The 24,540-nt window shown below is 43.4% G+C and overlaps 1 protein-coding gene across 4 annotated transcripts in view; it reads right to left on the bottom strand.

Annotated features, from left to right (window-relative positions):
* SLC25A48 (solute carrier family 25 member 48) overlaps positions 1-24,540 on the bottom strand; it is a 251,720-nt gene that overhangs the window by 148,587 nt on the left and 78,593 nt on the right. For all 4 annotated transcript variants that reach the window (XM_034656037.1, XM_034656040.1, XM_034656038.1 and 1 more), the window contains exon 2: positions 19,429-19,616. The gene's annotated coding sequence lies outside the window, so the exon portion shown is untranslated. The remainder of the gene's footprint in view (positions 1-19,428; positions 19,617-24,540) is intronic.

Raw genomic sequence — 24,540 nt, 5'->3', positions numbered from 1 at the left:
GATTTTAAGAGAAAAGTATTCAGTCTTTAATGAGAGAATATGATGTTAGCTATACGTTTTTCACAGATGCTGTTTATCAGGTTAAGAAAGTTCCCTTCTATTCCTAGTTTTCTGAGAATTTGATTAAAAATGGGTGTCGAATTTTTGTCAAATGCTCTTGCTACATTGATTGAAATGATCATATGGTTTTTCTCTTGCTCTTGTAATATACTGAGTTACAATAATCAATTTCTAAATGTTAAATTAAGCTTATATTCCTGAAATGAATCTCAATTGGTCATAATGTACAATACTTTATATGTATTTCTGGATTCAATTTCCTTATATTTTGTTATATTTTTCCTGATCGGCTATGTTCAGAAAAATATTAATCTTTAGTTTCCTCTTTAATATTATCATATTTTAATATCAAAGTTATGTTGGCTTTATAAAACAAGCTGGGAATGTGTCCTCCCCTATTTGCTGAAATAGTGTTACAACAGTATTACATCTTTGTTGAATGTTTGATTGAATTCATCTGTGAAGCTATCTGGACCTGTAGTTTTGGTAATAGAAAGGTTTTTTATTATGAATTTAACTTCTTTAATGGATATAAAACTGTTCAGATTTTCTATTTCTTTTTAGTCCAATTTAGTAAGTTGTGTTTTACCAGAAATCGGAATATTATATCTACACTGCCATTGGCATAAAGTTGTTCATTATGTTCCCTTGTTATCCTTTCAATAAATGTGGGACTCATAGTGGGATCTCTTTCATTCCTGATAGTGGTAATTTGTGTCTTCTCTTTTTTTCTTATTCAATCTTCCCAGGAGTTTATCACATTTAAAAATCTTTTTATAGTGCCAACTTAGAGCTTTGTTAATTTTGTGTTGTTATGTTACTGTTTCCTATTGCATTGATTTCTTTTCTTACCTTTCTTTTTTAAAGATTTTATTTATTTACTTGAGAGAGTGAGCAAGAGAGAGAGAGATCACACAAGAGAGAGCAAGCACAAGCTGGGGGAGAGGCAGAGGGAGAGAGAGAAGCAGGCTCCCCACTGAGCAGAGAGCTGCAGGAAACCTGATGCAGAGCTTGATCCCAGGACCCTGGGTTCATAACCTGAGCTGAAGGCAGACGCTTAACTGACTGAGCCACCCAGACACCCCACTTTTATTTTTTACCTTTATTATTTCTTTCTTTGTATTTACTTTGTGTTTAAATTGCTCATCATTTTTCCCAGCTTCTTGAGGTGGAAATTTTAATCACTGATTTTAAACTTTTCTACTATAAACATTGAAAGATATAATTTTTCCTCTAGTGCATTAACTGTATCCCAACAAATTTTAATATGTTGTTTTCATTATCATTTCATTTTAAATATTTCTAATTTTCAGAAAAAGAGAAATATTTCTAATTTCCCAGGAGATTTCATTTTGAAACTGGGTTCAAAACTATCTTTTAGAACCCCCTATGGAAAGTATTGTTCGGGGTTTCCTAGATATTTTACTACTACTGACTTCTACTTTGTTTTCTTGGTCAGAGAACATACTCTATAATTTCAGTCCTTTGAATTTCAATATTTTGAAATGATTATATGGGTCTGCAAATGGTCTAACTTTGTCAACATTCCATGTGTACTTGAAAAGAATGTTAATTCTGCAACTATTGAGTGTAGTTCTTTGTGTCAGTTAAGTTGGTTGACCATGTCCAAGTCTTCCATATCCCCACTGATTGTAGATTTATCTATTTTTCCTTTTAGTTCTATCAGTGTTGCCTCAAATATTTTAAAATCTGATTATAAGAAGCATATGCATTTAGGACTGTTATGTCTCCCTTGTGATTTAATACTTCTATGATTTTGAAACATCCCTATCATGACTGATAATACTCCTTTACCATGAAGGCCATTTTGCCTAAAGTTGGTAGAGCCACATCAGCTTTCTTCCACTTGCTGTTTGCATGGTATCTTTCCCCATCCCTCACTTTAAATTTATCTGTGCATTTATATTTAAAATGCACCTCTTAGGGGCACCTGGGTGGCTCAGTCGGTTAAGCATCTGCCTTTGGCTCAGGTCATGATCTCAGGGTCCTGGGATCGAGCCCCTCGGCAGGCTCCCTGCTGAGCAGGGAGCCTGTTTCTCCTTCTCCTTCTGACCCTGCCCCTGCTTGCACATTCTCTCTCTTTCCCTCTCAAATAAACAAAATCTTTTTTTTTAAATGAACCTCATGCACAGCAAATACTTTGATCTTGCTTTTCTATCCAATCTGATCATCTCTGCCTTTTAGCCCACTTTTATTTAGTACAATTCTTTATATGCTTGGGTTTAAGTCTACCATTTTGCAACGTGTTTTCCATTTGTCCCATCTCTTTTCCTCATTGTTCTATTGTGCCTCTGTTCCTCCGTTTCTGGCTTATTTTAAGTTAATCAAATATCTTTTTAGCTTTCAATTTTACCTCCTTAATTAGATTTTTAGCTATCTGCTTTATATTTTAATGACTGCTGTAGAGATTACAACATGCATCTTACCTATATGAGATGATGGATGTTAACTAAATCTATTGGTAGTCATTTACAATCATTTCAAATGTAGTAATCATTTCACAATACATGTAAATTGAATCATCATGCTATATACCTTAAACTTACACAGTGAGGTCAATTATTTCTCAACAAAACTGGGCAAAAATGCATCTTCACTCATCACAGTCTACTTACAATTAGTATTTTGCTATATTACTAAAGATGTAAGAACCCCATAAATATCATTTTACTTCCCATCCTTTGGGCTACTTTTGTCATGTATTTTCCTTCAACATACATTATAAAACCCCACAATGAATGTTATCATTTTTTCCTTTAAATAATCAAATATAATTTAAATATTTTAAGAGAAGAAAGGGAAAAAAGCCTTTTATACTTCCCCAAGTATTAACATTTTCTATCAGCTTTTGTTTATCTGGAAGTTTCTTTATTCTACCCTCATTTTTTAAGGATAATTTTGCTAGGTGCCAGGTACAGAATTGTCACTTGACAGTCTTCCATTCTCTTCTAGATTCCATTCTTTCTGGTAAGTCAGCTATTATTTATATTATCATTCCTCTGTTATGTACTGTGGGTTTTCCCTTAGGCTGAAGATTTTTTTCTTTTTCATTTGTACTCAGCAGCTTGACTATGATGTGTGTAGGCATGGAGTTTCTAAAAGTAAATCCTCCTGGGGCACCTGGGTGGCTCAGTAGGTTAAGTGTCTGCTTTGCCTCAGGTCATGATCTCAGGGTCCTGGGATCAAGCCAAGCCCCATGTCAGGCTCCCTGCTCAGTGGGGAGTCTGCTTCTCTTGCTCCCTCTGCCCCTTACCCCACTCATGCTCTCTCTTTCACATAAATAAATAAGCAAATAATCTTTTTAAAAAAAGTTAATCCTGATTGGGGAATGCTGAACTTCTTGGATCTAAGGTTGATGATTTCCAACAAATCTGGGAAATTTCTGGCCATTATATCTTTAAGTATTTTTCTGCTTCATTCTCTCTCTCTCATATCCTCATAGGCCTCCAATTACCCTTATATTAAACTGCTTACTATTATTCCATAGGTAAGCACATCTCTGTTCAGTTTGCACAGTCTTTCTTCTCTCTGTTCTTCAGATTGAATCACTTCTATCGATCTCTCTTCCAGTTCACTAACCCTTTCTTCTGGAGTCTCTAATCTAATATTAATCCAATTCAGGGAATTTTTCACTTTAGGTATATATTTCCACTTTAAAATTTCCACTTTGTTTTTATAGTTCCCATTTGTTACCTCATTACATCCACCTCTTCTAAGTTCTTGGACATATTTATAGCAGCAATTTTAAAATCCTTCTTTGCTAATTACAACATCTGGGTCATCTTGTGGTCTTTATTTTTTCTTAACTAGCAGTCACATTTTACTGCTTCTTAGTACATTTAGTAATTTTTTTTGTATCCCTGACACTGTCAGTGGTGCCTTATAAAGTCCTGCATAAAGTCATCTTTCTTTAAAGGGTATTGCTGTTGTTATAGAAGATAGTTAAATAATATATCTTGATCCTATTGACTTTGGTTTTATTCTTTGTTCAGGTTGGTCCAGTCTTGCCTTTGTGTGTTTGTTAGTTTTTCCTTAACTTCAAGGTATGGTCCTCAATCTAGGGAGTGATCTTTATTTCTAAAATATGATCTTTACAGGATAATAACTGAATGTTTGAAGAGCTCATTATGTTCACTCCATTTCTGCAGTTTCCTCCTCTCCAATAGCCTGCCCCACAGCATCTCCAAACTCTGATTTTTGCCTCATCAATCTACTTTAATTTGCTATGTGTTATTCATGGGTAAAAAAAAAAAAAAGCTGGTGATAGATGTCTGTGGAATATTAAGTTTTCTGAACACAGACAGCTAGAGAGTTATGAGACTAGAAATTCTCATTGTTTGGCATCTACCTGAGTATACTATAGCCACTGATACACACAAAAATAGCTTTCTTCTGGTGCTCTTAGGATCATTATTAAGACAAAGTTGCTGGTTAACAGCCCGGGCCTTGCCGAATAACTTTTGTTTGAAGTACCATATTAAATGGGCTATTCACACCTGTTGGTACCTAAACATTATTTTTTGGTCCCACATTTTCCTTAGTCTATCTGGTTATTTGATCAGTCAGCTTTGTTTTGAAGCTGGATGCTACTTAAGGTCCTTCACCTCTCTGCCTACCCGGTTTAAAAGTTGTAGTATCTTATTCTTTTTGTTAGAAGAAGAGGGTAGATTGAAAATAGAGGGCAGAAATTTGAAAGAAATTGAAGTCATTTATGTTTAAGATTGTGTTCTTCTGTTTTGTTGTGGGTTTTTTTTTTTAGTGGGGGGGTGGGAGAGAGAGAAACTTAAACAGGGGCTTGACCTCACAACCATGAGATCACCACCTGAGCCAAAATCAAGAGTCAGACAATTAACCAATTGACCTACCCAGGCACCCCTGTCTTGTTTTTGTTTTCTGAGCATAATACCATGTCATTGGCTCTCTGACAAGATGCAGAAAAAGAATCCATATAGTACTTAGAATTGAAACAAAGTGCTTCATGATTTATATAAGGATAATGATGTGTGCACATCACTGTATTTCACTAAATCTAAGATCACTTGATTATAAGACTTGCTATCTTTTGGTACCTCAATTAAACTATAACATGATACTTCATCAATAGCCTTGTGAGACACAAGAAATCAGATGCACCATTATGGTTCTAAAATTTCTTTCATCCCATTCCTAGGGATTTGGTATTTATCATCCCTTTAGTAGCATGACTCATCAGCTGATATACAATCCATAGTACACAATTCAGTAGCAAAATGAGCACAGCTTCATTTATCTGTAACTAACTTCCTTTATAGCTTTGGCAAAGCCTTGTTACTCAGTGTCTGGTCTGGGCTTGTACTAATAACATCACCTGGATGTCAGTTACAAAAGAAGACCCTCAAGCTCGACCCCAGATCTACCAAATAATCTTAACAAGATCTCACATGATTTGTTTGCATATTAAAAGTTTAAGAAGTATTTTCATAAAGTACCTGGTTGCTGTTCTGCAAGAGATATGGAATTTGGGTCATTTCTCCAATGACCGATATTTGCTTCACTTATAACAATTCTACATACTTCTGCTCTTTTGTGTTTGTTTCAATACCAAAGCATAATGTAATCTTTTTAAAAAGCATTCCAAATGTCAATGAAACTTAACATATGCAGCACCAAAATGTATATAACTTCATAACTCACTGAAGTGAAAATATGAACAACTAAGACCAAGTTTTCACATGTATAGATGATGACATGTCATGACTGCTCCCTGGCTGACAGGAACTGCACCATGCCATGAATTACAGAGATGTTAAAATATGAAAAACAGAGAAAATGTGCATCTTAAAAATTGATGAAATGGAGCAAATGATGAAAAATATATTCATTCTTTATGTAGATTTAGGCTTTTCTGGAACTAGAAATCAAGGTCCGTTGTTACAACAACAAATACAATCAAAATACCCTTGGCAGTCCCTGCCATTGTGGCCTAAACTGTTCCATAGAGAGTTGCAAATGGCTTCTCTAAAATTGACAGGAGGTTGAGAAGAACGGGGAGTTGAGACTTCTAACCACTTCATAACCACCATTTCTGTTGCTTATGAAAGGAATTCTTCTTGCTTTGCTGCATACCAGACTTTTCAGCACTCACATTTCTCTCCTGATGGAGAAACATGTGACAAAAAAGCACTTCTGCCAAAAGAGACTCCTCCTGGATTAAATAAAATTTCTGTACTTCTTACCCTGACCTTTAGCATGAAAAAACTAATGAGTTAGGGACCATGAGTAAAAGAACTCAACAATTTTTCACCCAACTGTCCCTAAATGGTTGCAGAGGCTCGAGCTCCTTAAGTTGGTAACATCCTGCTCTTCTTTGGGTCCCTTGTGTGCTTGGTAAGTTTTCCTTTTTTTTTTTTTAATATTTTATTTATTTATTTGACAGAGAGAAAGACAGCCAGCGAGAGAGGGAACACAAGCAGGGGGAGTGGGAGAGGAAGAAGCAGGCTCCCAGCAGAGCAGGGAGCCTGATGCGGGGCTCAGTCCCCAGACCCTGGGATCAGGCCCCGGACCCTGGGATCAGGCCCTGAGCCGAAGACAGACACTTAACTACTGAGCCACCCAGGTGCCCGGTGAGTTTTCCTTTTAAGTAGCAGGAGAGGGCAATGCAGGGAGGAGAACAGGGAGGAAGAGGGAGGGAGGGGAGAGAGAGAGGGAGAGAGGAGAAGAGGGGAAATGAATTCATCTGGAAGTCCTGGGAATTCTGCAGCATCCACTTCCTTACATAGCTTTCTTTGCTGGTTCAACTCTAACAGGAGGGTATGGTTTCATACGGGCAGAACTAAGCCAAACATATGGGTTGTATTGGCTGTTTTGCCAGTTCATAACCAGCATGTGATAGAAAGTTTACCTGTTGGTTATTTGGGTTGACCACGTTGATGAGAAATTACAAATTCTGAAGGTCAAAGAGGGGGATCAGTTCAACTCACCCTGAATCAACTCCAAATGCACATAGCTGGTAAGCAAATGCCCGTCAGCACAGAGGCCACGAGTAACCGTGTTTGTTAAAAGGAGCTGGCTTTTAAAGGTCATCTTTTCTATTTTTCACTCCTAGTCCTAATGGATGCTCACTCTTCCTCACTCTATTACCCTCTACACTGAGGCAGTGCAGAACTTGGAAAATTCTTCCTCAATCCCATGGGAAGCAGACCACACTTCAACAGAGATGTACAACACGGTCTGGCTTGACTAGTAACAGCCCACATGTTTCCTGGTGAGCGAATATGGTATTGCTCAACCTCAGGGGGTAATGGAAGTTGAAAATTGGCACCAGAGTCCAACATCTAAAGACTGGCTACTGTGTGTGCAGTTGCTAGAGAGGATGTTTCTAATACAAGAACTAAGGGCTTGTTCCATTCCACATGCTGAGTTATTGATCAGATTAACAATGGCATGTGAAATCTCCTGTCACTGAACCATGGGTAGATTCCTACAGACATGGCGTGATAGAAGCTGCCCAGAGCTTCCTGTGGAAAGTGCTGTCTGCCCTAAGAAGACAGTCATGCTAACTGGTCCCTTTTTCATAGGATGGACGCCAGAAACAGCAAACCCCAAGTACTACAGCAATTTACAGATGACTGCCACTGAGACTTAAAACTTCATGTCATCTTCTTTGACCATCGAGTCAAAAGTGACCTTTCCATAATGGGAAAGCCCCAGAGCACATTCCTACCCCTCCTCGTAGAACAAAGCACTTGAGAGTACTGACTGACTTGTTTCTTTCCCTCACTGAACACTCCCTCAAGAGGAGACTGTGTCTCATTCATTACTTCCCTACACTGCCTGGCACAAAGTTTGGCACCAAGCAGATTCTCTATTGTGTTTGTTGAATGAAATCAATTAGAAACATAATGTGCTAGATATGAGGTAACCTATAAGGGGATGATCAGGAGGTCAGTAGAAGGTCATTATCCAAGACCAGTGAGTAATAATTACTCCTTTCACCAGAACCATTCACCTCCTGTCCTAAAATCCAGCCTGCTTCTTAAATATCTGTAGAAATAGGAACCAGAAATGAGAGTTGTTGGGGGAGAGGGAAGTACTGTTTAATAAGAAAGAATGACAGATTTGGGTTTGACATAATTTCCTAACATTTGCTTAGGGATGGACTTGTTTTGGCCTCACAAGAGGACAAAATCTGAAAGACCCAAGACATAAAAGGATGAATGGAATGAGCAACATCAAGAGGTAATGAGTTTCCTGTCACTAGAGGTATTTCATTAAAGGCAATGGTGTGCAGGGTCTGGTTTGTACTTCCTGAAGAGAGCTGGTTGTATCTTCCCAGCTCTGTGTTCAGAGATGTTGTGCTGGTAGCTTGAAATCAGCCATGGTGGGAGTATTTACACCATGGAAACTGGCTAACTACAAACCAAGACTTTTACATTTTCTCCAGAGAGCTAGTTGTTAAACATCTACCAGCATATCACTGATTAAAGGTCCAAGGACTGATACTGAGGACATTTATACATGAGATCCTCCACTGAAACACCGTTGACAAGATAACCTTTCAGGCTTCCACCAACACCAAGTTATTTGATGCATCTCTTGCCCCATCTGGAGAGACCTCACATGTGGGATGGTTGTCATTGTTGTTGGCCTCACCACCAAGGTTCCCAGGCCTGGTTATCTCACCCGTTTAAACTTGTATGGACTTAGCTAGAGATCTGGCTCCCCAGCACCACCACCACCAGATGCTGGCTCAGTACACACAGACTCCGCACCTGACGGACAGTCCTGCTCAGAGTCCTGAGTTGGCATACTGCTGGGGATAATTTCCTGCTCTGTAGCATGAGACTTTTCCCCAAGCTCCACTGTAGACGTGGAGCAGCTCTGCACACCGCATGCTCATGAACAAGGAGAGGCTGGAGGGCAGGGTCACTAGCATTTTCTTGCACACAGCATGTGCTTTCTGAGGTCTACCCCAGGAATCCTGTCCCCATGAGGCTGAGAGTCACGTGGGGCCACTGGGAGGGGGTATGGGTACTGGAGTCACCGGAGACACAGATGAAGGTAATTAGCAGTTGTCGCAAAACAAAGCTGCAACAATGACAGCGCTCAGTGCATGGGGACACTTGGCTTCCCCCCGTGAATAAGGAATTCACCTGGCTTCAGCTCTCTTGGTCCTCAAAGCTGCAACAGACCTAGAGAAATTCCCCATGCACATGCGGCTACTTGCTCTCTCCTTTCCATGACACAGCTCAGGCCTGACAGGCAGTCAGTACTTAAAAAGTATTCTCTGAGTGAGCAAACTAGCAACCATTCTCTGCCTTGGGCCTCCCAGACTTCATCTCTCTCTAAGGAATGGAACAAGTCCATCTCCTCCAGAAGGCCTTCCCAGACCCAGGTATTAGGCATGCCACCAACCCAGGGCTGAACCCCAAATCACTCCTTTCCCTTCTTAAAAACTCCCCCAGTGGAAGTCAGCCTGTCAAGACCCCTACTTGGACTTGTCTTGCCTTCCTGTGGGTCTTGTTTCTTCAAGGAGACCATGAGTTCCTTGAGGGCAGGACCCAAGCTTCCTCTTTCTCTAGTGTCCCTCTATGGTGTCTAGCTCAATGTCAGGGATCTCAAGGTCCCATGATTATTGGTCATTGGCTAGGATTTCCAATCACTGGATCATTGATCAGCTCTAGAAGATATTTTATCCCTCCCTCTTTTTATCGCTTCTCTTGTTCTTTGCTTTTGTACGTACACTGGGTTGCAGAATGGACTCCATGCCAGCAATGTCTCCCCAGAGGGTGACAGAAATGGCAGCCACTTCCCTAATGAGGAAGCAGCAGACCCCACAGGCTAAGCACACCCAGCACTCCCTCATGACCCAGGTGACATGGAGCTGGCCCTGCCTTCCTACCTTGTTCTTGGAGAGAAAATTGGACTTACTAAAAGACAGATAGGGGCAAAGTACCCCTATAGAATAGAAACGAAAATAGCATGAAGCACTTGGCTTTCCCCTATTCTAACTTAGTCTCAGAAAATAGCTCAAACGTGGGGAGAAATGGGTTTACTTTCCCTGAGAGAATTCAGAAGTCATATGGGGAATATGTCAGCCATTTGCCAACTTCAAATTTAAATTAAGTTTAAATTCTTTTTTAGAGCTCATAATGTTTATGCAGATTCTAAAACTGAGCAAGATATTTGCTACTTCATTGTACAAAAATCTAAATCCAGGAGAATCATTTTTTATTGCTGATTCCAAACTTAGTATGATGAGATTGGATTTGTTTTGTTCAAATAAATACTATGATTGAATCATCCTCACATTTACCTGTCTGTCTTAGTCTGCTTGGGCTGCCATAACAAAACATCACAGACTGGGTGGCTTAAGCAATAGAAATGTATTTTCTCACAGTTCTGGAGGCTAGAAGTCAGAGATCACGGCGCCAGCATGGTCGGGTTCTGGTGAAAGCCCGCTTCCTAGCTTGCAGGTGGCCACCTTCTTGCTGTGTCCTCACACGGCCTTTCCTCAGTATGTGTGCATGGATCTCTCTTTCTCCCTCCTTCTCTTCTTTTAGGGCCACAAATCCTATCAGATTAGGACTCCTCCCTCACGTCCTGATTTAACTTTAACTACCTCTGCCAAAAGCCCTATCTCCAAGTCCAATCACATGGGGGAATTATGAATTTGAGGGGTGCACAATTCAGTCCATAGCAATGTCTGTGACAAGTTGTGCCATATTTCAAAGTTCTTCCAGACCACTTATCTTTCTCATGGTAGGCATGCCTCTGATCAGTAAAACCCACTCTCTTACAAGAAATCTAAACAACAACAAGGCTCACAGAGAAAAAACATAACTTCATCTAGTCTGTCGTGTTCCCATTACTCGGATCAGCTCCCCCATCCCCCTGCAATCACTATTAAACCACAGAGATAATTACCTATCTGAGGGCTGCAGTCCTCCCACATAACCTGAAGCCATTGCCATTTGTCACAAAAGATCATTTCCAGAACTCTGACAGCCAGCCCTGGAAGCAGGAAGAATGCTCATTTTCCTCACCCTGCCAGAGCTTCAGAAAGAACTCAGCTCAAAATAGATGCTATTGAAGCAGGAGACACATGAGGAGGTACACAGCCTATCAATACCTCGACACGGGCCTCTCCTTGCCCTCCATTCTACTGACCGCATGAGAGCCACTGCTGGAAGCTTTGTAATCCAAAACCATCAAGTATTCATGGGGCTGGCAACCACAAAAAGAAAATGAATTGAATCGCTCTCTTTCAAATTAGGATAATGACATTGTCTGGGAAATGATGATAAAAAAAATAGTTCAAAATATTGGTTTGAATTTCCTTCCCACTATTCTTTCTGCTCAGGCTCTTCTCTCTGTTTTTTCATTAGGTTTCCCTCCCAGTGGCTTGGATATCCATGTGTCAGTAACATGCTCCCAAGAATGAGGGGTCAAAGTCAACCTTGACTTTGTACATCACTATTTTCAAGGCAGGAACTAGACTTTTCCTCCTTTAGTATCTCACAGTCCATCCTGATGGACTTTAAGGTTTATCTCCTGGATATTCTTGAATGTGCCTCTCTTCTACACTCCTTCCACCCCTGCTTGAGTCCAAGCCATCATGTCTTCTCTCACCTGGGCCCACATCTGCTTCCCATGAAGTCTCTGTGTTCCTGAGTTCTCTCGTGTCATCCATCCACCACACGGAAACCTGAGCCATCCTTCTAGGCAGGCACTAAGCTTCCTTGCCACTTTCCTGCCACTTTCCTCCCCATGGCCCTCAGGGCAAAGCCTACACATTGCAGTATGGCATGTAAGGCCTTCTGTGACCTGGTCATCCTGATAACTCATGATGTCCCCATGGGCCAGGCCTCCAGAGGACGCTGGAAGAGACTATCCAGCCACAAGAGATGTCACACTCAGGTTAGTCTTTCATCTTAACCCTCGAGCGACAAGAACCATGCAGGTAGAGGGGATCTTAAGAAACACAACATGTAGGCTGGCATGGTCTCAAAGACTTCTCCCTTCCCTGAGTCTGACTTCAAAGGAATTCCTCTGCCAAACAGTGGTTTAGATAAAGAGCAAAAATACCCTATGAGAAGTAATGCCCATTTAAAATCGACACTAATCATTAGACTGAGAAGCTCATTAAATCATACAGCTGTTCTTCATATGGGGGATATAGTGCAAACCCAACCTCACAGCCATTTTAAATGACTCATCCTCCAGATTCTCCTCTCCAGAGTAGACCCGTAGCATTCATCTGTGATTACAGCTGTCATTTTGCACAATATGAGAATGACTTTGACGGCTGTGCTGATTTGGGGAGAGGTGAGGAGACAACTTGAGGAGGATAGATTAGTTCTGGCAAATCAGGCATTTGCTGGTCACCCTGGAGTTTTTGCCTTTAAATTTGGTCTCCTGCGAACATTAAGTTGGCCTGAAAGCTTTCTAAAATGAGAACCACTCAAGTGCCAGTTGCACAGAGCCATTCTTGAGCTGCCAAACAGACGGGAGCCATGTAGAGATGAAAGGCTGCATGCATCTCAAAGGCACAAGGCATGGCTCCATCTCCACACCTTGGACACAAATCACAGCATAACCTGAGCCCACTTCCCAGGAAATTCATCAGCCCATGAAAGGAAACCCCACCATGAGGAAGTTGAGACTCTTCAGTCTATTTTCCTCCCTCATTTTCCATTCTCCACTCTCCTAACCAAACCATGACCCAAATTCCACCCAGAGAACCCTACACTCTGCATGGCAGGCTTCTGATCACTGATCATCCAGTCACAAAACTGTCCATTTCTCCAAATGAAAGATGCATGTACTTCTAACTAGAGGCTTCATGTTGAACTCCAGGGTCAGTGAGGAAGGGTTCAGGATCCTTCCACAGGCCCTGTCGTCTATCCTGGCCACCTTCTGGGGTTAGAGAGCAGCAGGGCATAGATGGTGCTGCCCCCTTTGGGCCAGGCCCAGCTCCCAACATTGTTGCATGAGAATGGTGCTCAGCCATTCCCTTCCATCCTCAGCCTCAGAAGGGAAAGACATGTTTAATGTCTAAAATTCCATCAACTGGCTCCATCCTGAGACCCTCTGGCCCAGGATACTCAAGTCAAGGCTCTGCCCAGTCTTTACCAGAGCCTTAGTCTCATCATCCCAATGATGAGGAACATGGCTGCAACAATATTCTCCAAGCTTTCCTATGGGGCCAGGTGCTCAGTTCTCAGGGCTGTGGAAGAGATTTTTCATTAGAAAGAGCCACAGAAGAAACCTTCCCAGGAGGCCTCATGGGACTATAGCAGAGATGGGAGGAAGCCACAAGCTTGTGTGTCCAAGAAAGCTGGCTGGACACAAGAGCACTGCCCGGTCCAGACTGGCTCCTCGTCGGCAGGAAGATTACTGCAGAAAGGTGACTGTGGCCTGCCTGCCCCAAACTCTCAGCAACCTGCCACATTTTACCCTAGTCATTCATTTCATGACATAAGTATTGATGTGGGAAACAAAAGCAGAAGAAAAATTATTAAATTTCCTTACTACTTACAGCCCATTGACAAGTCCTTGAAACAGGCAGAATGACATTCCTCTAGGGACTCAACTGCCTCAAAGTTAATACTTTGTGAAGGGCAAAAGACGATCCTAGCCCTGATCCCCCACTCTCCCCCCCCTTCCAGGATCCTGTAAGTCTACTTTAACATATAAAAATTCCTTTAGAAATTTCCTTTATCTCTAACCCCCCCAAGATACATGCTGGCAATCATCCCCCAAGCATATGGCCTACTGATATACACATCTGAAGGGTCTCATGACTAAGGTTTTATTAGATGGTAATTAAATGACCTTTTCCTAACAATAGCTAGCCCCCTCAAGGTCCTGGAAACCTTGCTTCCAAATTCCTTAGAGACTTAGGCTATCCCTAACCCCCTACCAACTTGAAAGTATATAATGGGTCACTCCTCACAACCCCAGTACAGCTCTTTCTGCCCACAGGTCCTGTCCCTGAACCACCTTTTTGCACCAAAGATGTCTCAAGAATTCTTTCTTGGCTGTCGGCTTCAAACCCTAATGAACGCTAACGTTCTTTCCTACATCTAGCATGACCCTTTCCAAGTCCTCGGTAAGAATAAATCCCCCCATCCCCTGGGAGAGGATCACCCACTGGGTTCCCAGCAGGGTCACAGAGATGAAGTGATCAGATCAGGAATCTCTGGGTCTGGGTACCTGCCACAGTCACTCACTGCTGGTACCTTGCCCCTACCCCCTCCACCATTAGCATGTCAACTGCATGGCTTCCAAACACAAGGTCCCAAAAGTCTTTGTCCTAAGGCTTTCTCAGGCCAGTGGAGCCTGGTCAGCCCATGCACAGAGCAACCCTGAGTACTAGGAAGTTAACAACCCTCACCACCGGCAGCAGCCCTCAACCCCTGATGGATGGGACTTACAGGGCCAGTACCCCAGCCCTCTCACCCCTCAGTTGTGATAACTCTGAGCACATTCTGCACTGTTTCCCAGAGCTCCTGAGTCTGATGAACCTTCAGTCACTCAGAGAGTAACCCACTGTACCCTCTATTGGCTTCTTCCCTTTTTGATCTTACTTGCTCACTCCTCACCCTGCACTGTCCAGTGTCCCTTGGGATTAGAAGCTAGATAGATGTGACTCCAAAGCCCCAGATCTTTCCACAACACCTAGCTGACAATCATCTCCAGCCCCTCCCTCCTCAGCTGTCCCCCAGGGGCAGAGAGTGGAGAGGGGCACTGGAGAGTCCTTGTCTTCAGAGACCACACTGGCCAATTGCTTATCCGCAGGTGCCGCATTCCTGGCATTCCATGCCTGTTTTATGCAGTTGGATTCCAACCCAGGTGTTTGGCTATATATCCAAATGGAAAGTTTTTTCTTTAAGCTGGGCTGCTCTAAAAGAGGCTATAACACCAAAGATTCTGGCATTGGATGCCCCTTTACGTTCACTCCAACGCTGAATGTCTGTGCAATAGTCCACAAAGCAGAACTGGAAAGAGAATGAAATTTCCCCCCTTAGAAAGCTACAGTTTAACAGTTATAATTGTTGGGGACTTTCTGAAAAGAGACCACAGCCTAATTTTGGAAATTAACCTAGCACCAGCTGCAGCTTCCTGGCCCCAGCCTGCAGACATATATCCTTGTCTTCACACATATGCTCATCTGGACATGGGGTGGCCTCAGGGGGCTGAGGCATGCAAGATGAAATCCCACAAATCTCCATTATTAAATCCATGATGTATTTCAAACCCTACCCTCTATCTCAGTAATGACACCTCTGACATCCCTCCAAAGTAGGAGAGAGGGAGGGAGGGAGGGAGGGAANCTAGCACCAGCTGCAGCTTCCTGGCCCCAGCCTGCAGACATATATCCTTGTCTTCACACATATGCTCATCTGGACATGGGGTGGCCTCAGGGGGCTGAGGCATGCAAGATGAAATCCCACAAATCTCCATTATTAAATCCATGATGTATTTCAAACCCTACCCTCTATCTCAGTAATGACACCTCTGACATCCCTCCAAAGTAGGAGTGAAAGACGGAGAGAGGTTCCATTTTTCTCTGTCCACCTGCACCAGTCTCTTCTCTGATATAACCCTGGGAACAGTGAGATAGGTCTCACGCAACACCCCAGCCCACAGAAGGGACTGTCAACCACCGACTGATTTAAATCTGCCCAATCTCACCTCCCTTTGGTCCCAGTATCCTCAGGTTGTCTTAAGCTAGTCCAGACTCATGGGGATGCTCTTCCCAGGCTACCCCTGGGACCCAAATCTCATTTTACTCCTCTTCTACTCTCTTCCCCTCCAACAACTTACTCAGTCTCTCTGTCCAAGCAGATACATGGAAAGCAAACTAAATACTAGGTGGGCTTCTCCATCAGAGGATAACCTAGCCCTAAAGAGGCACCTTTGGAAATTCTACACTTGTCTAAAATATGTTAGGCTTGTCTTCACGTTCCTCTGGGTGTGGATCAACCCCTCTGTGGTTGCAGCACCTCCATGGAAAGGGCTTAGGAGTGTTCACTAAGGCACAGAGCGGCTATTGAGGGCTTTGCAGTTATTCAGAGGAATTAGAAGCCTTAGACTCCACATTTAACCTCTGGATGTCTCCCTATAATCATCTCCACATATCCTACCTATCCTTCAAAACCCAGCCAAATGTCACCTCCTCTTGAAAGCCCTCCCTGATTCCCTGTGCCAAAGGAGCCCAGGCAAGCAGGTCTGGCCTGGCCAGTCAGGATTGGGAGCAGTGCAGGCAAAGGGAATCATCCAAGTTTGACGATAGGCACAGGGGAAATTAGAACTATGCAGCTCCCTCACCCCATTCGCAAGAAGCCCCCCATGACAATGGGCCCATAAAGTCAACTCTCTCAGGACCATATGGTTGACCTGGCCTCTCAGGGCTTGAGGATGCCTCTAAGGCATGGATTTGGCTACCACCCTCTAATACATTCTGATGAGAGCCACCAGAGGTTTGAACCACAAGAGGGAGGAATTAGGAAGCCTGCTCTGCAGAATCTCGAAGCCAGTGACCAGTAATGCCGAGAACAACCAACCCTGACATTTAAGCAGAGCTCATGCGCCCATGAATGTTTACAGGAAAATATGGAAGAACTCCCACTTTGCAGAGAAACAGCTGGGTATTTAAAAGCTTTGTTTATACTCAAGCATCTGCCTCAGGAATCTGACATGTTAAATAAACTCATTACCACCCACCTTGTCCAAACTTTCATCAGAGAAATGGAAAAGGACCGAAGAGGGCAGGTAGACCCTGGTTCCCGAAGTTCAGCCTCACAATTCCAAGTAGTCTTATCCCCACTCCATCCCAACCTTTTTGAGGTTTTCTGCATCAAGGTTTAGCCTTGTTTTTAGGGTCTGCCATTGACGTTGAGAGACCCGGAGGCTATTTCTAAGCCCAGAAGAGATGGGGCAGTTAGAAATTCGAAGGCCAGGGGTGGCAGTTCAGCTCATACAGACAAAGCCTTTGCTGGAGCCTGGGATGATCCACCCTCTTGGTGGCCAGGGTAGTGTTATTGAACCAGACACATGTCCAGAGTTTCCCAGTCCCTGCCCCTCACCAGGAAGTAAAGGCAGAACCACGAGACCTGGACGGTCCCCTGCAAAAAACACTTGTCTCCAAAATGTCCCAGCAGTTGTCACAGCCAGCTCAAGCAAGACAGAGAGTCTGGGGACGTTTGTCTCCCATATTCTTGCCTTCCCTTCAATGGCCTTCTTCCCCCATTCCACCTAGGGGCATCCCAAAAGGCCTTAAAATGCCAGGCTGCCATCAGTCATCTTGGGATCCGATGCACACTGACAGGGAACTAAACCCTGAGCCCTAGAGCAGAACTTCCCAGTTGAGATGGAAGGGATGGGTTGTACCTGTTAGGGCCCCCATTCTGCCCGGAGGGCCTCATCATGTCCCACCAAGTCTTAGGGTGAGCAGCCCTAAGCTGGCTAAGAAGGACCCTGAGCAACCAGAACCCAGGTAATGCCCTAGAAACAAGTTTACCTCTCTGGAGGGAATCATAGTCTCCTGGGTCCAATCCATACTACCCTGTAAGCCTCATCTCCTACTGTCCCTACCACACTCCCCTCATCTGGCTCTCGTGGCTCCTCGATCTTCATGACGCACAGCCTAGGTCTTCTTAGACTGGCAGGCTTTGTGCTTTTGCCCGTGACTCTCCTCCTCCCATAAGTCTCTTCCCCACCTTCCCTTCAAGGACCAGGTCAACCACCACTTCTGGTCTCACCCTCACTCCCCAGGCTCGTCACCGCCAATGGACAGGGAATTCAACGGGGATAGGGCTCAGGGTGTCACTAGCCCTCCACCAGACACACTTAGATTCCACAACTCAGTTCACAGAAAGAAAACCGTGCACTAATCACATCAGCCACGCTTCCCCACCTGATTTGGATGGACAATTCTGTTCCACATATCTGACCTGTTGGCCACAGACATAAAAGGAACAGAAATCTTCTCTATTATCTGATCCAACCAAGAAAATGCTAAGCCAACCATAGCAGCCAAAAGTGCATTCTGTTTTCCATGTATCTACAGACTTAAACAAGCTTCAGACAAGCACCAAGTTGGTAACTTCTGATAAAGCCTCCCCTAGGTCTGGGCAAATGTAAAGGATCCCCTGCCTTGCCACTATTCATTTAAGATAACCCATAAAAATGGATGAATCAGAAGGGCCTACTCACATGACAAAAGACAAAATGGAATTCCAGTTCCCCTGGGCTAGCACTTCTCAAATGCTCATTCCCACCATGGTCACAATTTTTGCCATCATCCACTTACCACCTGTGTTATTATTGATTTTATATTTTTCTTCATATTAACATTAAAATGACTCTTTTATTCAAATTGAGCTTTTCTCATTAAGTGCATTTGATTTTTCCTAATATCCCCTAAGCCAAACACAAAACGACTAACATTTCCAAAAGTCTGTGCACAGCATAAAACCTTTTTGTTTCCCACTCAGGTTAAGCATGGCCACCTCGGGGGTGGTCCCTGCTTGCTGTGCCTGCCTTTTGACACTGCAGACCGAAATGTCAACGCTTCTGCTCCACTTGGTCAGGGACCTGGCACAGTGGTTACAGGGGCTGGCTCCCGGGCTCTCGGGCTGACTCACTGACCCTGCCCAGCAGCTCCCGAGGGCCCAGTTAAGGAGGTTACTGTGAGCAGAGTTTGCAAACACTGGAAAGCGGAAAACAGAGGGCAAAGCCAGGCTTTGTGCTCATTTCAGGGAATAGCCACACCCACTCAGGCTCCCAGCCACTTGCTCTCCATCCTCTGAGCAGCTCAGGCAGATAAGAGAACCAGCAGGAAGACTGTTCTCACAAAGACCTAAGAGCTGCAGGCCTTGCTGAAGGTGGGGACTGGTGAGGCTTGCCATCTCCTCACACGGTGCCCAGGGGCAGAGGCCATAGCAACAACAGCAGTAGCAACAGTAATAATAACGACAACCTGCAGCCCCTGAAGTCTTGCTGCACAGATGCCAAGTATATTTTACCAGCACCTAGCACCATACGCCGCATGCTGCCTAGCTGGGGGAAGGCAGAAAGGCCAAAGTCATCATAACTGTGATTTACGGATCACCTCCATGTGGGGCTGAGATAAATGTTTTGCATACATTTTCTTACCTAAGGCTCACATGGCCCCTCAAGATACTTATTACCGATAGGGAACTTTATTTATAAAGGGGGGGCCTGAGGCTGACCACTGAAGTGAAGGGACATGGTCACGCCCAAGGTCATGCAGCTTCTTTGAGTTCCCACAGCAGGAGTCGACACCCAGTGTAAAGGGCTTCAATGCCCATGAGCCTTTTGCTGCTCCTCCAAACATACCTGAGACCAACCTTCCCGGCCATTCTGGTGTCCTCGGGTGACACTATCGTCCATTTTGGGGTGGCCAACAGAGACTGCACTTTCCCAGGCCTTGAGCACCATGCCAGTGGGGAAACACTTGTCTCCAAAATGTCCCATCCACTGTTCTGGACCAGCAAGCAGCCAAATTCCTGGAGCTAGGCTGGGTGCTAGATGGAAATAAAAGGAAAGAAAGCTCAGCCAGAAAACTGTATTGGCAACCTCAGGGCATCCCAAGAGCAGACTCTTTTATTTTTTTTTTAAAAGATTTTATTTATTTGACAGAGAGAGACACAGCGAGAGAGGGAACACCAGCAGGGGGAGTGGGAGAGGGCTCGATCCCAGGAGCCTGGGATCATGACCAGAGCCGAAGGCAGACGCTTAACGACTGAGCCACCCAGGTGCCCCTCAAGAGCAAACTCTTTATACCAGAGAGTTTTCCTTTAAAAGTAGCAGAGTCAAAAGGAGAATTGGGGAGAGGAGGTGCTGAGGTGCCTGGGTAGCTCAGTTGGGTAAGTGTCTGACTCTTGGTTTCGGCTCAGGGTTGTGAGATTGAGCCCCGCATCAGGCTCCGCACTCAGCCTGGAGTCTGCTTGAGACTCTCTCTCTCCTCTCCCTCTGCCCCTCCCGCTGCTCATGTGCTTGCTCTCTCTCTCGCTCTTCAAAATAAGTAAATAAAATCTTAAAAAAGAATAAAATCAAATAAAAAGAACTGGCCACACACTGCACACCTCTGCCTGAGTGGCATGTTTGGATGCACCTGCTATGCTACAGCGAGCCCTCGGGGGTGCAGGCTTTGTTCATGCCCGGTCAGGGAGCCTGCAGGATGGGGGTTACTCAGAGGGGGTTCAGCCTCTCTGAGAAGCAGTGGCACTTGCAGGGCCCCACACACTCTGCCCCCAGCCTGCCTGTCCACCCTCATGCTGCACTGCCCCCCAAAACAATCAGATTCTGATGTATCCATTCTGCTTCATCAATTCATTCTACTAAATCCAGGACCACCATCTTCTCATTACTACCTTTTTATTTTTTATTTTTTTAATCATGTTCAGTTAGCCAACATATAGTGCATCATTAGTTTTTGATGTAGTGTTCAACGATTCATTAGTTGTGTGTAACACCCAATGCTAAACACAACTCATTTTCAAAATCTCAGCCAGTCTCATCTGTTTGATTTTGTTTCAACTAACATTTTTCTCATTACCAATATGTGTCCATTGCACAAAACTGGAAAATCTGAAAAGTATAAAGAACATAAAAATTGCTCAAATCCAACCACTCAGATATAAGCACCATTAACATGTCGGTATATTTTCTTTCCTTCTTTCCATCTTTTATCTAGGTCTGTGATTATTTTTAATAAAAAAAAAAGGAATCATGCTATATATAGCTTGTATCCTGATGTTTTCACTTAATACACTGCAAGCATTTTCTCAGGTAATTTAATGACAGGATTCTTCAAAAACATGATTTCTAATGACCACAGAGTATTCGTCTCATGGATGAGCCATGATTGAGTTAACTGTTACCATATTGTTGGACATTTCAGCTGTTTACAATTTTTTTTATTAAAATAATGCTTTGACAGATACCTGCATACATAAGTCTGTATAAGAATCTCTGATTCTTCCCGAGATAAATTCATGGAAGATGAATAGCTTGGCCCCAGATATAGCTATTTTTCAGACTTTCCATACAAAGCATTTCAGAAAGCTGCTTTAGCAACGCTACCCTCACCTGAATATCGAAATGCCCATTTCACTGTACCCTTAGCATCACTGGATCTTACCATTTTTAAAGTACTTTCTCTCCCGAAATATGAAAAATGATGTTGTTTTAATGTGTATTTTTTGAGTGTTAGTGAAGTTCGGCATTTTTCCATATGCTTATTGGCCTTTTCCCTTTTTCTTTTGTGCTTTGGTTATCCATGTCCTTTGCCCTTTTCACTCTTGCACACTCCTATTTTTCTTACTGAACCATAAAATATCTTATATTGAAAATACAGAAGATAATGTAAATACTTCCTTATCCTGTCTTCTGGTTTTAGATGGCGATGTCGACATTTATCCCAGTAATTCATCTGGAAATTATTCTGATGGGTGGTATATGACAGTGGTTCCACATTTTAATGAGAAGCTCAGCATAAACCTTAAAAGTTTGCATGTTAAGGGATGCCTGGGTGGCTCAATTGGTTAAGTGTCTGACCTTTGATTTTTGGCTCAGGTCATGATCTCAGGGTCCTGGGATCGAGCCCCTGTCAGGTTCCACACTGGGCGTGGAGCCTGCTTGAGATTCTCTTCTCACCGATTCCCTCTGCCCCTCCCCCATCCTCTAAAAAAATCTGCATTTTAGGAGTGCTCCAAGGAATTCTGATGGCTGCGGCCACATTCTGGAAAATCACTGCTACAGAGTGAGAGGCTAACTTTTTTTGGTAATGGTTGTGAATTGCCCCAGCTTATTTATTGAAAAACCCTTCCTTATCAATTGTTGTGAAGTACTAAATAATAAATAACATTCCAATATCCGCTTGGGTCTAACATCTTTTAGATTTTTCTTTGATATTCCCATGAACTGAAATGTTGATTTAGGGGAATTAGTATAAAAGTAATAGCTCATATTTATTGAACCATTTCTATGTAGCAGGCACTGCTCTACACTCTTGCTGCATAACAACTCACAACAATCTTTTGAGGCAACTATTATCACTGTCACCATTTTAGAGATGAGAAAACCTAGAACCAGAAATATTTAGCAATTTGACCAGGATTACACATTCAGTAAGTAGTAAAGCTGGCACTTGGATCAGGGTAATTGAACTGTAAGCTGTTCCATGTAGTCTTCGTGAAGTGATGTCTCACATACCGTGAAAGTACCAAGTCTTTCAATTCATGAACATGGTACACTTCTCCATTGATTCAATTCATCTTTAATTATTACTCTTAGTAATGTTCTGAGGTTCAACATATTGCTTACTCATTCCTAGATATTTTATATGCTTAAAAATTTAAAATAATATCTTTTGCACTAAAAATTTTTCCAGCCAGCTATTGTTAAGACTTGGGAAAACTACAACATATAAAGTATCTATGCTGCCTGGCCATCTTACTGACCTCTTATTAATGCTAATAATACTACTATTAGTGCTCTTAAGTTTTCTTGGAAGGTAATTATACAATTTTAAAATAACAATCACTTTGTTTTTTCTTTTCAGCAGCTATACCTTTTGTTTTCTGGTTCCATGCCTTACTGCACAGAGTGATATTAAATGTCAAGTGGGAGGGAACATTCTTATCATATTGCTGGTTTCAATGGGAATGTCTCTACTGTTTCCCTATTTTCTACAAAGTTGGATGTTGGTTTAGACAAATATTCTTTATCCTGTTAAACAAACATTCCTTGCATCACAGCATTTTTAAATGTTAATTATTTCTGATAAAAATCTTTCTAAGATTTATTGACTTCTGTCTTCTTTAAACAAATGATTCAACGCATAATTTTCCCAGATGATTCAAAATCACTGATTGTATATCCACTACTGTAATGTTTTGGGGCACACAAACATTCTTGCCTCAATAAGAATACATCACCTGACACTATGTTTCTTGAAGTCAGGGCTCTGCTTTTTGCGTTCCTTTTCTGTGCTACTAAGTTGTCATTTCCTCCTGATGTCAAGGCATGTGTCTCTAACTATTCCTCTTTACCATAAGTTTTTTATAGATTTCTAAGTTAGAAAACTCTATTTCTTAGCTATGTATAAAATGAGAATAAGCTCTGAGAAAGCAATTTCGTTATGAGTGAAAGTTATTACAAATAAACCTTCAGCGATTTTTGCTGTTTTTAAACTTCTCCCTGCATTCAGTGGTTGTCAGCCCTGCTCCAGGGAAGAAAGGATTCGATGTAAAAGGAGCATTATTACCCTTATAGGCAAGGAAATAAACATGTTTTAAGAACTTCAATAACAAGAGGTGGTTAAGATGGTGGAGGAGTAGGGGACCCCTTTTTCAGCTGGTCCCCTGAGTTGAGCTGGATTGGTACCAGACCAGCCTGAACATCCACAGAATCAGCCTGAGACACAGGAAGATACATCTGGATCTCTACAAATGAACATCTCCAGTGCTGAGTATTGAGGTACGAAGCGGGGAGCCATGAAACCTCGCACAGATATCGGAAGATAAACGGAAGAGGGAGGGAGCTGCCACGTTTGGGCACCGGGAAGCGGAAGCCACCTGCACAGGAGAGCAGGCAGACTCTCAGACTGGCACGTGCGAGAAAACAGACTGGGACTGTGAGAGGGGAACGTGCGCCACCAGACTTCTCACGGAACTCCGGTGTGCTCACTGGATCCAGACTGAGACCGGGAGCTCCGGGAGTGTGCGGGGGCGGCTGGCGGCTGGCGGTGTTAGAAACACAAAGGACAGAGACGCGACGGCCCTGGAAGTGAGGGCTGGGACGCTGGGTGTGGAGCACACATCCCGGGACACTGCAGGGTTGAGCAGCACCAACAGTAACAGAGTTAAAGTGGCCAGAACATCAGTGGAGAACGGTCTGCAATCCCTCTGTTCTGAGACAGAGGCTGAGATTCGGCCGCTGCTCTGACTCTCAGAAGAGGCACAGCAAACCGCCAGGGAAAGTCGCCAGAGAACAAAAGCCTGGAAATACCGGCTCACAGCGTGCCCATCCCCATCCCCCCTCGCAGGGGACACGGAGACTCTACCCAAACAGGGTTGCCTGAGTATTGGCGCAGCAGGCCCCTCCCCCGGAAGGCAGGCTGAAAAATCAAGAAGCCCACATCCCGGGGCGCCTGGGTGGCACAGTCATTAAGCGCCTGTCTTTGGCTCAGGGCGTGATCCCGGCGTTCCGGAAAGGAGTTCCTCATCGGGCTCCTCCGCTGGGAGCCTGCTTCTTCCTCTCCCACTCCCCTGCTTGTGTTCCCTCTCTTGCTGGTTGTCTCTCTGCCACATAAATTAAAAAAAAAAATCTTTAAAGAAGAAGTCAACATCCCTAAGATCCCTATAAAACAAGGGCGCACGGCCTGGGTCCCCGTCAATAATTTGGGCTCTGGACAACCCTGCAACCTCTCCTCATCAGAATGAC

This window comes from Ailuropoda melanoleuca, chromosome 3 (assembly GCF_002007445.2).
Source record: "Ailuropoda melanoleuca isolate Jingjing chromosome 3, ASM200744v2, whole genome shotgun sequence".
NCBI classification, from domain to species: Eukaryota; Metazoa; Chordata; class Mammalia; order Carnivora; family Ursidae; genus Ailuropoda; species Ailuropoda melanoleuca.
This window is presented reverse-complemented; position numbering and strand designations above follow the sequence as displayed.